Source organism: Sapajus apella, unplaced genomic scaffold, assembly GCF_009761245.1.
Source record: "Sapajus apella isolate SASKATOON/1434 unplaced genomic scaffold, GSC_monkey_1.0 scaffold37, whole genome shotgun sequence".
NCBI classification, from domain to species: Eukaryota; Metazoa; Chordata; class Mammalia; order Primates; family Cebidae; genus Sapajus; species Sapajus apella.
Window position 1 is genome coordinate 19,741,630 of NW_022436977.1, and position 12,436 is coordinate 19,754,065.

The 12,436-nt window shown below is 45.1% G+C and overlaps 1 long non-coding RNA gene and 1 other non-coding gene across 3 annotated transcripts in view; one reads left to right on the forward strand and one right to left on the reverse strand.

The window, feature by feature from the left end:
* LOC116564442 overlaps positions 1-12,436 on the reverse strand; it is a 33,593-nt gene that overhangs the window by 1,743 nt on the left and 19,414 nt on the right. The window lies entirely within an intron of this gene.
* LOC116564611 lies at positions 4,148-4,288 on the forward strand. Its single transcript, XR_004274990.1, has one exon. It is a non-coding gene; the product is annotated as a U4 spliceosomal RNA (small nuclear RNA).

Below are 12,436 nucleotides of genomic sequence, written 5' to 3' on the forward strand. Positions count from 1 at the left end.
AAAAAAAAAAAAAAAAAAAAAGATATCATGATATTGAAATTTAGACATCTCAAAAAGTTGGTTCAGGCCAGGTACAGTAGCTCACACCTGCAATCCCAGTACTTTGGGAGGCTGAGGTGGGTGGATCACCTGAGGTCAGGAGTTTGAGACCAGCCTGGCCAACATGGCAAAACCCTGTCTCTGTTAAAAATACAAAAAAATGAGCTGGGCATGGTGGCATGCACCTGTAGTCCCAGCTACTCAGGAGGCTGAGGCAGGAGAATTGCTTGAACCCAGGGGATGGAGATTACAGTGAACCAAGATGGTGCCACTGTACTGCATTCCACCCTGGGCGATAGTGAGACTCTGTCAAAAAAAAAAAAAAAAAAAAAAAGTTGGCTTAAGTGTTTAGAAATGGTTTTTTCTTTTTCTTTTTCTATAGGCAAGGTCTCACTCTGTCCCCAGGCCATAGTGGTGTGATCTTGGCTCAATACAGCGTCAACCCCCCTGGTTCAAGAGATTCGTGTGCCTTAGCCGCCTGAGTCGCTGGGATTATAGGCATGCACCATCACACCCAACTAATTTTTGTATTTTTAGTAGAGAGAAGGTTTAACCATGTTGCCCAAGCTGGTCTTGAACCCCTGGGCTCAAGCGATCCAATCGTCTTGGCCTCCCAAAGTGCTTAGGATTGCAAGTATAAGCCCCTGCACCCAGCGGAAACGGTTTTTTCTGATGTGAATTGAGACTTTCTAAATGCCATCCATTTTATAATTATTTAACCAAGGATTGACCTATGAAGACCATCTCTTTGCCACTGAACATGCTGTGAAATAGAACACAGAATTACTGTGGAAAAGGTTTTTTTGTTTGTTTGTTTTTGTTTTTTTTTAAGTTAAACAGGAAATAAAACAATGTTTTTGGAGGGCTTCTTGGGCCATAGCCTCACTCTTATAGATAGAAGATCACACTTGTCTCCCATTAGGAATGGCTTCAGAAACTATGACCAAGAGGATAAAGTCTATCCTCTTGGTAATGACATGCAAAGTCCTGATCTGGTCACTGCTTACTCTCCACTTCCAGTGTTTCCTACCACCAGCAGACTCCCTCCCACGTGTCGGCCGTACCAAACTATAAGCAGCTTTTGGTTAACCAGGGAAATAATTGCTAACACTTACTGAGGCCTGACCATCCAGACACTGTGCTGTGCACTTTGTTTTATTTCATGCTCATGATGGTAATGCGAGGAACACTGTCATTCCCACCAGGAGGGTTTAAGCAACTTGCCCAAAGTCATCTAGGTAGAGTTCTAATGCAGGAATAGAAAGCCACAGACAACTCTTAAGTTATAACTAGTAATATGTAATATAAAAGGGATTCACTATAGATTAATGTAGTTGAAGTCACAAGTTTTAGATAACAGACATATAAACATAGTGGAAGTATAATACTTTAGGCGTAGGAAATTACACTTCCTTTTCACACCTGATCTTTTTTGTGAGAGGGTGGGGCAGTTCCATGTTACAGTCAACAGGTACCCACTGGTCATAGCGGTCCCCCAAATCTTCAGCCAGTGAACACATGGTTTTGGAAAAGGGAAAAGAGGCTAAATCAGGGAGAGGATGCTGTGCCTACAACTGGGCCATTATCAGGACAGGATGGGGACAAAAGAAAATAGCTCAGAAATGCTACATAGAGTGTGTGAACCCACTGGAAATGAAACAAACGCATAAGCCTCTGGTAATTCACAGAAACGCCCAGGAAGGCACTGAACTTTTCACAAGTCACAGAATTAGAGGTTAAAACTGATCTCATCTTGTTTGAGGAGTGGGTAAGATCCAGCTGATAATCTGGGTTAGTTACTAGGTAGCTCCAAACCAAACGACCTAGTTGCTAGGTAGATGTTTTCCTTGTGAGCTCACACAGAGTCAGGCACTCAGCAGACTGCCTGGGCTTCCATCCTGGCTCTCCCTGGCAGTGAGATTTGGGGACAGTTACTGAAAGTTGTGCTTCAATTTCTCTATCTGAAAATGGGGATAATAATCGTCTCTACCTAATGTGACTTTTGCAAAGATTAACTGAGATACCACAAATATACTGAAAACACACAAAATTCAAATGTTAGCTATTATTACTACAAGTTGATTTTTCTTTCTTTTATTTGTGGTTGTTGTTTTTGAGATAGAATCTCACTCTGTCATCCAGGCTGGAGTGCAGTGGTGCGATCTTGACTCACTGCAGCCTCCACCTCCGAGTTCAAACAATTCTTCTGCCTCAGCCTCCCGAATAGCCTCCTGAATAGTGCACACCGCCATGCCCGGCCAATTTTTGTATTTTCAGTAGAGACTGGGTTTTGCCATGTTGGCCAAGCTGGTCTCCAACTCCGACCTCAAGTGATTACCTCACCCTCCCAAAGTGCTGGGGTTACAGGTGGGAGCCATCGTGCTTAGCCACAAGTTAATTTTCACAAACGCACTAGCTACTATCATTTTTACTTGACTAAGTGAGCATTGCGTGCCTTGCAGCTCGTCTTTGCCCCCTTCTTTACCTAGAAGATTTTATTCTCCAACTTCTGTACCTCAGAAAAACCAATTACTCCTTAACGACTCCACTCCAGAAGCATCATCTCCAAAAAGGCTTTCTTGCTCCCAGATGTGAATGAGGCCTCCATGGTTTGGTGCCTCCATCATTTGGTCACCATGGAGAGCCATAGTGTCAATTACCCACAGCCCTGGGGTAGGATCTAAGTCTTTGAATCTCCAGTGTGGGAGACACAGTGAACATTCATAGGCTGCATGAATGTCCCCACAGTTGGGGATTCATTAAATATCTATCTCTGCACAGAAAATTTTTCGAGAGCCCTCAGAACCCCCACTGCCAACGCCCTAACCTCTTTCCTATAATGTAACTGAAACCCTATCATAAAACTGCTCTTCTATAAAAATATTCTAGATTGGCCATCTCCCAATTACAAAGAATTGGGTTTTTATACTTAGAGTATGTGTAGTTATATACTATAGCTATGCAAATCTTTATGGTTGGTTTATCTCTTTAAGTTTACAACAAAATTAGATCCATTTCTGAAACACTCCAGACAATTATATAATTACAACTAAAAGTGATCATGGCCAGCAGTTATTATCACTTACAAAACTTGATAATCTCTCTCCCAGCCCAGTAGTAGCACTGAGCTACTTCAAAACAATTCTAGCCTTGCTAATGACAGCTTGTTTTTTTAATAACAGTTTTTTTAATGAATTAATAAGGTGACAATTTTCAGCTTGAAACTGTGGAAGAAACTCACTCCTTTTTTTTTTTTTTTGAGACGGAGTTTCGCTCTTGTTACCCAGGCTGGAGTGCAATGGCGCTATCTCGGCTCACCGCAACCTCCGCCTCCTGGGTTCAGGCAATTCTCCTGCCTCAGCCTCCTGAGTAGCTGGGATTACAGGCACGTGCCACCATGCCCAGCTAATTTTTTGTATTTTTTTAGTAGAGACGGGGTTTCACCGTGTTGACCAGGATGGTCTCGATCTCTTGACCTCATGATCCACCCGCCTCGGCCTCCCAAAGTGCTGGGATTACAGGCTTGAGCCACCGCGCCCGGCCTGCTTTTTTTTTTTTAAGAGACAGGGTCTCACTGTCACCCAAGCTGGAGTGTAATGGTGGGATCATGGCTCACTGCAGCCGTGACCTTCCAGGCTCAAGCAAGCCTCCCACCTCAGCCTCCCAAGTAGCTGGGACTGTAGACATGTGCCACCACACCCACCTAATTTTTTCTTTTCTTTCTTTTTTTTTTTTTTTTTTAGAGATGAGGTCTCCATATGTTTCCCAGGCTAGTCTTGAACTTCTGGGCTCAAGTGATCCTCCTGCCTCAGTTTCCCAAAGTGCTGGGATTACAGGTATGAGCCAATATGAAAGTGGCTGACATTATTTTCAAAGTATGAATGGATTTAAAAATCAGTAATCTTTATCTTCACTGTTAAAATATTTAACCAAGTATATGCACATATATTGGATTAAGAGGCAGCCAGGCACAGTGGTTCACACATGTAATCCCAGCACTTTGGGAGGCCAAGACAGGAGGATCACATGAGCCCAGCAGTTTGAGACTAGCCTGAACAATATAGTGAGACCTTGTATCTAAAAATAAAATGAAATAAGAGAAGAACTCAGCTTTGCGCAGTGGCAGTATAGTGGCCAATGAGGTTTATCGGAGGCATGATTATTGCTAATTGAAAAATCTTCCCAATACCCTGACATGACGGCTTGAAGTATAGTCAGCACTGGCAATTTTTGACAATCTCTATGGAGACTGAATTAAAAAAAAGAAGAAGAAGAAAGAGACAGAAGAACTGGTTCTGGTCCCAGCTTTGCTAAATGTGTCTCTCTCGACAAGTTACACTGTTTTGCTAGGCCTCAGTCTCGCTGTCTGTATAATGATAATAATAAATGTTGACTGAGTGTTCCACACTGTGCTTGCCAAGCACTGTTCTAAAAGTTTTCTCAGTGTTAACTCAGTGAATCCTACCATTTAGTCCTATGAATTATTATTACCCCTGTTGTACAGATGAGGAAACTGAGGCAGAGAAAGGTTAGGTAACTTCCGAAGGTTAGCTAATTGGTAGCAGAGCTGGGATTCCAATACAAATTGGTCTGGCTCCAGCAATCCCACTTTTAGCCTTTATGGTGAGATTCTCCAGCTGGGACCAAGACTGTCAATTATCTAGTGCAGAATTGCATGACACTCTCATAAGCCTTCTAAGGGCGGCTAGATGGCTGCCCCAGGCCACAGAGAGAGCCTGCCTGCAGGTGAAGCTGTGTGGGTGGGGCAGATGTGAGTGAGGAGGGCCGGGTGGGAAGGCACTTGCTCTATCAATAATGGCCCAATTGTATGTACACTCACCTTCACTCTGTCCCCGTCTCTCCTAGAACTACCAGAGGCTTTCTCACTTTTTCTAAATGAAGACCTTGAGGTGGCTATACTCTTACTGTCTCTTCTCTTGTCCACTTAGTTAGCCAGCACGGTAGGATGTTAAGGAGAGGGTTTGGATCTAGCCTGCAGTGGGTTCAGTTTCAGCTGTATGAACTGTGCAGTGTTACAAAGGGTTGAAACCTCTCTAAGCCTTTTTTCTTCAGCTGTGCAACAGAGCCTCACAAAGTTGCTTTAGGGATCAACTAAAATAAAGCGCATAAAACATCTAGCATAGTTCTAGATATTCAATACATTGTTATCTTTCCCCCCACTCCTCACTCTGTGATTGAGAAATTAAGAGCATCCTTACTAGACACATCTAGTTAATTTAGTCTAATCCAGTTATCTTCTGTCCTCAGGGATTAATCTAAGGATGGTGTGAACCAAAAATAAAATTCGAAGCCCCCCCACCCAACCATCTGAATGTGCCGTAGGACTTTTCCTTAGTTCAGCTACAGGTGGGGTCCTTGTCACACGACCATGAAATATTAGGCTCACAGACAATTTGAAAAGTGAGAAAAATGGGATTTATTGGGCAAAAAGGAAAAAAAGGGAAATAGGGACTCTGCAAAGCCAGAGTCCTGCTAGTCTAGTGTGCTCCCTGCCTCATGGATTGACTCCCAGGTACCACATCCCAGAAGAAGAGAGAGAGGCCAGGCTCCCTCCCTACAAAGGGCACTAACTTCCTATAGCTCCACCCCAGTGCATATTCCTCCTAGTGTGCAGGCTGTCAGAGGTTCTGCCAGGGAGCCCTTCCCACCCAGCTGTCTCAAAGGGACTTCCGTCTTGGACAAGGGACTCATTAAAAAAAATTTTTTTTTTTGAGACAGGGTCTCTGTTGCCCAGGCTGGCGTGCAGTGGCACAATCTTGGCTCGCTGCGCCCTCCACCTCCCGGGTTCAAGTGACTGTCCTGCCTCAGCCTCCCAAGTAGCTGGGATCACAGGCATGTATCACCACACTTGGCTGATTTTTGTATTTTTAGTGGAGACAGGATTTCACCATGTTGGCCAGGGTGGTCTCAAACTCCTGGCCTCAAGTGATCTGCCCGCCTTGGCTTCTCAAAGTGCTGGGATTACAGGCGTGAGCCACTGCACCCAGCCAGGACCCATAAAATTTAACCTGAGAGGCTGGTTCAGGCCATGACTGGATGTGGGGGTCATACACCCCTCATTATACCTGTCAGCATTTAACATTAACACATACATTAAGTCTGATTAGAATCATTTACAACCTGTTCTCTCTACGATAAAACTTTGGTCTCCACAACCTCTTACTGCAACACAGACATTGTCTTTTCTATTGCTCCCAGGTCTTTTTTTTTTTTCCCCCTAAAGACAGAGTCTTGCTCTGTCGCCAGGCACCAGGCTGGAGTGCAGTGGCGCGATCTCGGCTCACTGCAATCTCTCCCTCCCAGGTTCAAGTAATTCTCCTGCCTCAGCCTCCTGAGTAGCTGGGACTACAGGCGCATGCCACCACACCCAGCTAATTTTTGTATTTTTAGTAGGGGCAGGGTTTCACCATGTTGGCCAGGATGGTCTCAATCTTTTGACCTCGTGATCTGCCCGCCTGGCCTCCCAAGGGCTGGGATTACAGGCATGAGCCACCGCGCCCAGCAACTGTTTTTTTTTTTATTTTTATTAGAGACAGGGTTTCACCATGTTGGCCAGGCTGGTCTTGAACTCCTAACATTATGATTCACCCACCTTGGCCTCCCAAAGTGCTGGAATTACAAGCATGAGCCACTGTGCCCGGCCTGCTCCCAGGTCTTGAGAAAAACTAAACCAATATTCAACCAGACCATTTTTTAATCTACCTATAAACTGGAACCCCCACCCCACCCCTTCAAGTTCGCCTGCCTTTCTGGACTAACCCAGTGTAATTCTTTCTTTTTTTTTTTGAAATGGAGTCTCACTCTGTTGCCCAGACTGGAGTGCAGCGGCGTGATCTCGGCTCACTGCTCTTAAGGAGATTGAGCCCAGGAGATGAAGGTTGCAGTGCACTCTGATTGCAGTATTGCATTCCAGCCCGGACAACAGAGTGAAACTCTATCCCCACCCCCTCACAAAAACCAATTCTGTGATAAACCATTGTTTTGTGTGTTGTATGATTCTGTCTTTTCCTGTAACATCAAGACATGATGTGGTAAAATATGGTCATTTCCTTCCATTTTATATTCTTAGAGGTTAACGATGTACTTCTAATATCATTGACTGCCTCCTAATAACCAGTGAAGGGTATATGTTTCATGACTACTTTCATATAATTTATTTCTATTTCACCTGTTACACAATAAATTTGAGGCATATACTTATGAAAAAGAAAATCTCTTTGGGCCCAGCTTTTTCCATTGGTAAGGTGGGTGTAAACGAAATGCAGGTTTGGTTGTTCAACACGTGTACAGTCCAACAAGAGCAAGCCCTGATATTAAAAAAGTGAATTTATTGCCGGGCGCAGTGGCTCACACCTATAATCCCAGCACTTTGGGAGGCCGAGGCGGGTGGATCACAAGGTCAAGAGATTGAGACCATCCTGGTCAACATGGTGAAACCCCATTTCTACTAAAAATACAAAAATTAGCTGGGTAGTCCCAGCTACTCGGGAGGCTGAGGCAGGAGAATTGCTTGAACCCAGGAGGCGGAGATCGTGCCATTGCACTCTAGCCTGGATAACAAGGGTAAAACGCCAAAAAAAAAAAAAAAAGTGAATTTATTGCAAAGGTCCTCTGCCGTCCGGTTTCAAGTGATTCTCCTGTCTCAGCCTCCCAAGTAACTAGGATTACAGGTGCCCACCACCATTCCTGGCTAATTTTTATATTTTTAGTAGAGATGGGATTTCACCATGTTGGCCAGGCTGGTCTCAAACTCCTGACCTCAGGTCATCCGCCTACCTTGGCCTCCCAAAGTGCTGGGGTTACAGGCATGAGCCACTACGCCTGACCTGAACCGACGTATTTCTTAAATGATTTTGATTGAAGTCTCATGTCTCCCTAAAGTGTATAAAACCAAGCTTTCCTGAGACCACCTTGGGCACATGGTCTCAGAATCTCCTGAGGGCTGTGGTCACTCATATTTGGCTCAGAATAAATCTCTTTAAATATTTTACAGAGTTTGACTCTTTTTGTCGACAGTGGAAAGAAACTAACTGTTAGGGGTTTTATGCCAGGTCATTTCATACATATAACCTTCTCCTAATGGAAAGAACTGACCCTGAGTTTGAATCTAGATTCAGTCGATGTGACCTTAGATAAATTATTTGATCTCTTCAGGTTCAGGTCATTTCATACATATAACCTTCTCCTAATGGGAAGAACTGACCCTGAGTTTGAATCTAGATTCAGTCGGTGTGACCTTAGATAAATTATTTGATCTCTTCAGGTTCAGGTTCTTCACGGGTAAAGTGGGTGAAAACGAAATGCAGACTGGTTGCTTGTCACATGTACCGTCCAACAAGAGCAAGGCCTGATATTTAAAAAGTAAATTTACTGCAAAGCTAGTGTGAACCCCAAAAACCTGAGACAGGTCCCAGTTAATTTAGAAAGTTTATTTTGCTGGAGTTGAGGATGTATATCCATGACACAGCCTCAGGAAGTCCTGGCGACATGTGCCCAGGGTGATCAGAGCACAGTTTGGTTTTATACGTGCTAGGGAGACATGAGACATCAATCAACATATGCAGACGAACACTGGTTCGGTCTGGAAAGGGGGGAAGACTCAAAGCGGGAGAGGGCCTACAGGTCACAGGTAGAAAAGAGACAAATGGCATTCTTTGGAGTTTCTGATTCACCTCTCCAAAAGAGGCAACCAGATAGGCATTTATCTCAGGGAGCAAAAGGCCCTAAGCAATTCCCGGCTTGACTTTTCCCTTTACCTTAATGATTTGGGGGCCCCATGATTTATTTTCCTTTCACACTAGCTTGGGAAAGGGCATACAGTGTCCTGCCTTCAAATGTGCTGCTTCCCCTCTGGAGCAGAAAGGAGACACTTTGATAAAGTACGAAGGGTAAGGGCAGGGGGTCCCACTGCTAGTTTGGTACCTTATTTACCAGCCAGTCGAGTTGGCACCTTCCTGGGCAGAAGTTGTAAAAGTGGCCAAGTGGGAAAAGGGCGTGCTTTTGCTGTGCCCTCCTAGTGGATGAGTGTACCAAGGCAACCCTCTGGAGGTGAAAGTCCCATGGTGGGCATGCCTTGGTCTGCAAATCTGTCAACGCTCAAGGAGAGATGTGTCACGGAGCACACAGAAGAACTTGTCTGCAGGGAGTGTCTGGTGAGGAGGAGGTGAAGGTTATATTTGCATTTCTGAAGGGCTAAGTAGAAAATAGGGAACAGGGGGAAAAAGGGAGAGAAGATGACTCATTTGGGGACACTCAGTTACATGAAGACTCATAATATCAGCTGACCTCATAGGACTGCTGTGACAATTAAATGAGATAATGCATGCAAAATGCCTGGCATATGTTAGAACTCAGTACATGGTGCTACAGTTGTCATTATTCCTATTTAGGGTTCCTGGCCTCAGTAGAAGCTTCCTGGCCTCACCAGCTTTCCAGGCACCCTACTAACAGGTTCAAAATCACAGACTTAAATATACCAGTGGGATGCAGGATCTGCTTCACAAGCAATCACTCATAAGCATCCCAGCTCAGAACATGTCATCACCTCAGGAGTGACATCCTATCACAGCCCCTTCCCTCATCCTTCCACCAAAAACCTATGTTTAGAGCTGCTTCTGCGGAATTAGGAGCAGAACCTGATCAGTCATGAGCAGAAGGACCTAAAAATTCTTACGAAGCCTCTTGGTTCAGTGCATCCACGCCCACTCAATCATGACCTAAAAATAGTTTTTCTCTAGGGAGAGACCTAACGAGAGATGTGTGTATGTCATGTCACAGTGACAGAATGAGAGCTTGGATTGCTAGGGGTTTCTCAGGATTTGAATTCTCCCCCCACTACTCTCCCACCACGTCCCGAGGGCAGGCACAGCTGTACTAGCACAGCGCGTCCTCCTCCTCCCCCTCCTTCACAAAAAGCACCCCCCACACACCTGAAACACCAGGTTCACCAACAGCTACACCCCATCCTCCAAACTCACCACCCTCATCACTGTACCTGATTCTCATTTGACAGGTTATCTCAGTGGGAGAGGGACAGCCTCCATCCCTCGCCAAATCCCACACCTCTCTTGGGGACATCTCAGTACCTAAACAGACTTAAACCATTCAACTTTATAAATTGCATTGGATTCATTCTCCCATTTCTCAGCAGACTTCAATGTTGAACACACTCATAGCCCAACCAAACTGAGTCCACTAGACTACAAGCACCCTGAGGACAGAGCCCATGTCCATCTTGCCCCACCCGCTCCTTAGTGACCACCATAATGCAGGGCACGAAGTAAGCCTCAATAAATATTTGCTCAGTGATTGATGAGCAAATAAATTCTGATTTTAGAGAAGGGGGGGAAGTCTTTCCCTGTTACAGAATCACTGGATTAATGCAGATACTCCAGAACTATGCTGTTCAATATGGTTATCACTAGCCACATTTGGCCATTTAGATGTTAAAAGTAATCAAAATTAAAATCTACTATATGATCTAGCCATTCTATTTTTAGGTATTTACCCAAGAAAAGTTAAAGCATGTGTCCCAAGATTCATATAATGATGTTCATAGCAACTTTATTCACAATGGCTACAAACTGGGAAAAAGCATTTATCCACAGATGAATGGATAAACAAATTGTAGCATATCCATACAATGGAATACTTCTGGGTGATAAGAAGGAATGAATTATTGATAAATACAATGACAGATGAATCTGAAAATAATTATGCTGAGCAAAAGAGACAGACAAAAAAGAGTAAATACTGTAGGATTCCACTTACACAAAATTCTTAAAGACAATCAGCATCATAAGACGGGGTAAAAGCAAAATTCTAAAAATTGCAAACTATCATGACTGAAAGCAGGTCAGTAGTTGTCTGGGGATGGGTGGGGGCAGGGAAGGGCGGGAGGGAAGGATTGCAAAGATGCAGGAAGAAATTTGTGGGGGTCCCGCATGTGTTCACTGTCCTGATTGTGGTGTCAGTTTCACAGATGTGTATTCACGTACCAAAACTTAACAAACTGTACCCTTTAAATATGTGCAGAGCATGATACATCTCAATTTAAAACAAGAGTTAAAAACATTCAGTAAGTTTAGAAATTCAGTTCCGACGTCATGCAGCCACATTTCAAGCACCCAATGGTCACGTGATTAGTGGCCACCATATGCAACAGCACCGGTACAGCAGGTTAACATTATTGCAGAAAGTTCTGTCAAACAGCACTGCTCTAGAATCACAGAAAAATAGAGGGGTAAGGGCCTTGGAAGCTATCTGCACAATCCTCCACAAAGCATAAATCTGCAAAAGTACAAGAATCCTGGGCTGTCCCTGGGACCCCACACCCACACAGGCCTCGGGCCACACTATGCTCAGCCCCAGCGGGGCTCACCCTGTTGCTTGGGCTCAGTTCCACCCCCTCTGTGCTCCATCGTCCTCCATTTTCCACCTTCCCTCTTCTGATCTCTCCCATGCTGGAGGAACAACAAACTAGGCCACCCTGAGCCTGAGTCTATGGACCTGCCCTGCTTCCGCCCCTCCTCTCACAGGAAAAATCCCTTTCACCCATTGCATTAGTTTGTTCTCACATTGCTATAAAGAAATACCTGACACTGGGTAATTTATAAAGAAAAGAGGTCTTTGTTTGTTTTGAGACGGAGTCTCACTCTTGGCTCTCAGGATGGCATGCAGCGGCGTGATCTCAGCTCACTGCAACCTCCACCTCCTGGGTTCAAGCGATTCTCCTGCCTCAGCCTCCCAAGTAGCTGGGATTACAGGCACCTGCCACCATACTTGGCTAATTTTTTTTTTCAGTAGAGGTGGGGTTTCACTATGTTGGCCAGGCTAGTCTTGAACTCCTGACTTCAAATGAGCTGCCTGCCTCAGCCTCCCAAAGTGCTGGGATTACAGATATGAGCCACCTCACCCGGCCAAGAAAAAAGGGTTCATTGGCTCACAGTCTGCAGATTGTACATGAAGCATGGCAGCATCTGCTTCTGGGGAGGCCCCAGGGAGCTTCCAATCCTAGTGGAAGTGCAAGTGGGAGCAGGTGCATCACATGGCCGGAGTGGGAGGAAGAGAGAAGCCAGTAGTGGCTCAGTCCTAGTCCACAAGCCTCAAAAGTAGGGAATTTGACAGTGCAGCCCTCGGTCTGTGGCCAAAGGCCTGGGAGCCCCAGGTAGGCCACTGGTGCAAGTCCCCAAGTCCAAGGCCAAAGAACCTGGAGTCTGATGTCCAACGGCAGGAGCAGCCACAAGAGAAAGATGGAAGCCAACGACTCAGCAAGCCAGCCCATCCCGCCTTCCTCTGCCTGCTTTGTTCTAGCAGCACTGGCAGCTGATTGGATGGTGCCCAACCCCACTGAGGGTGAGTCTGCCTCTCCCAGTCC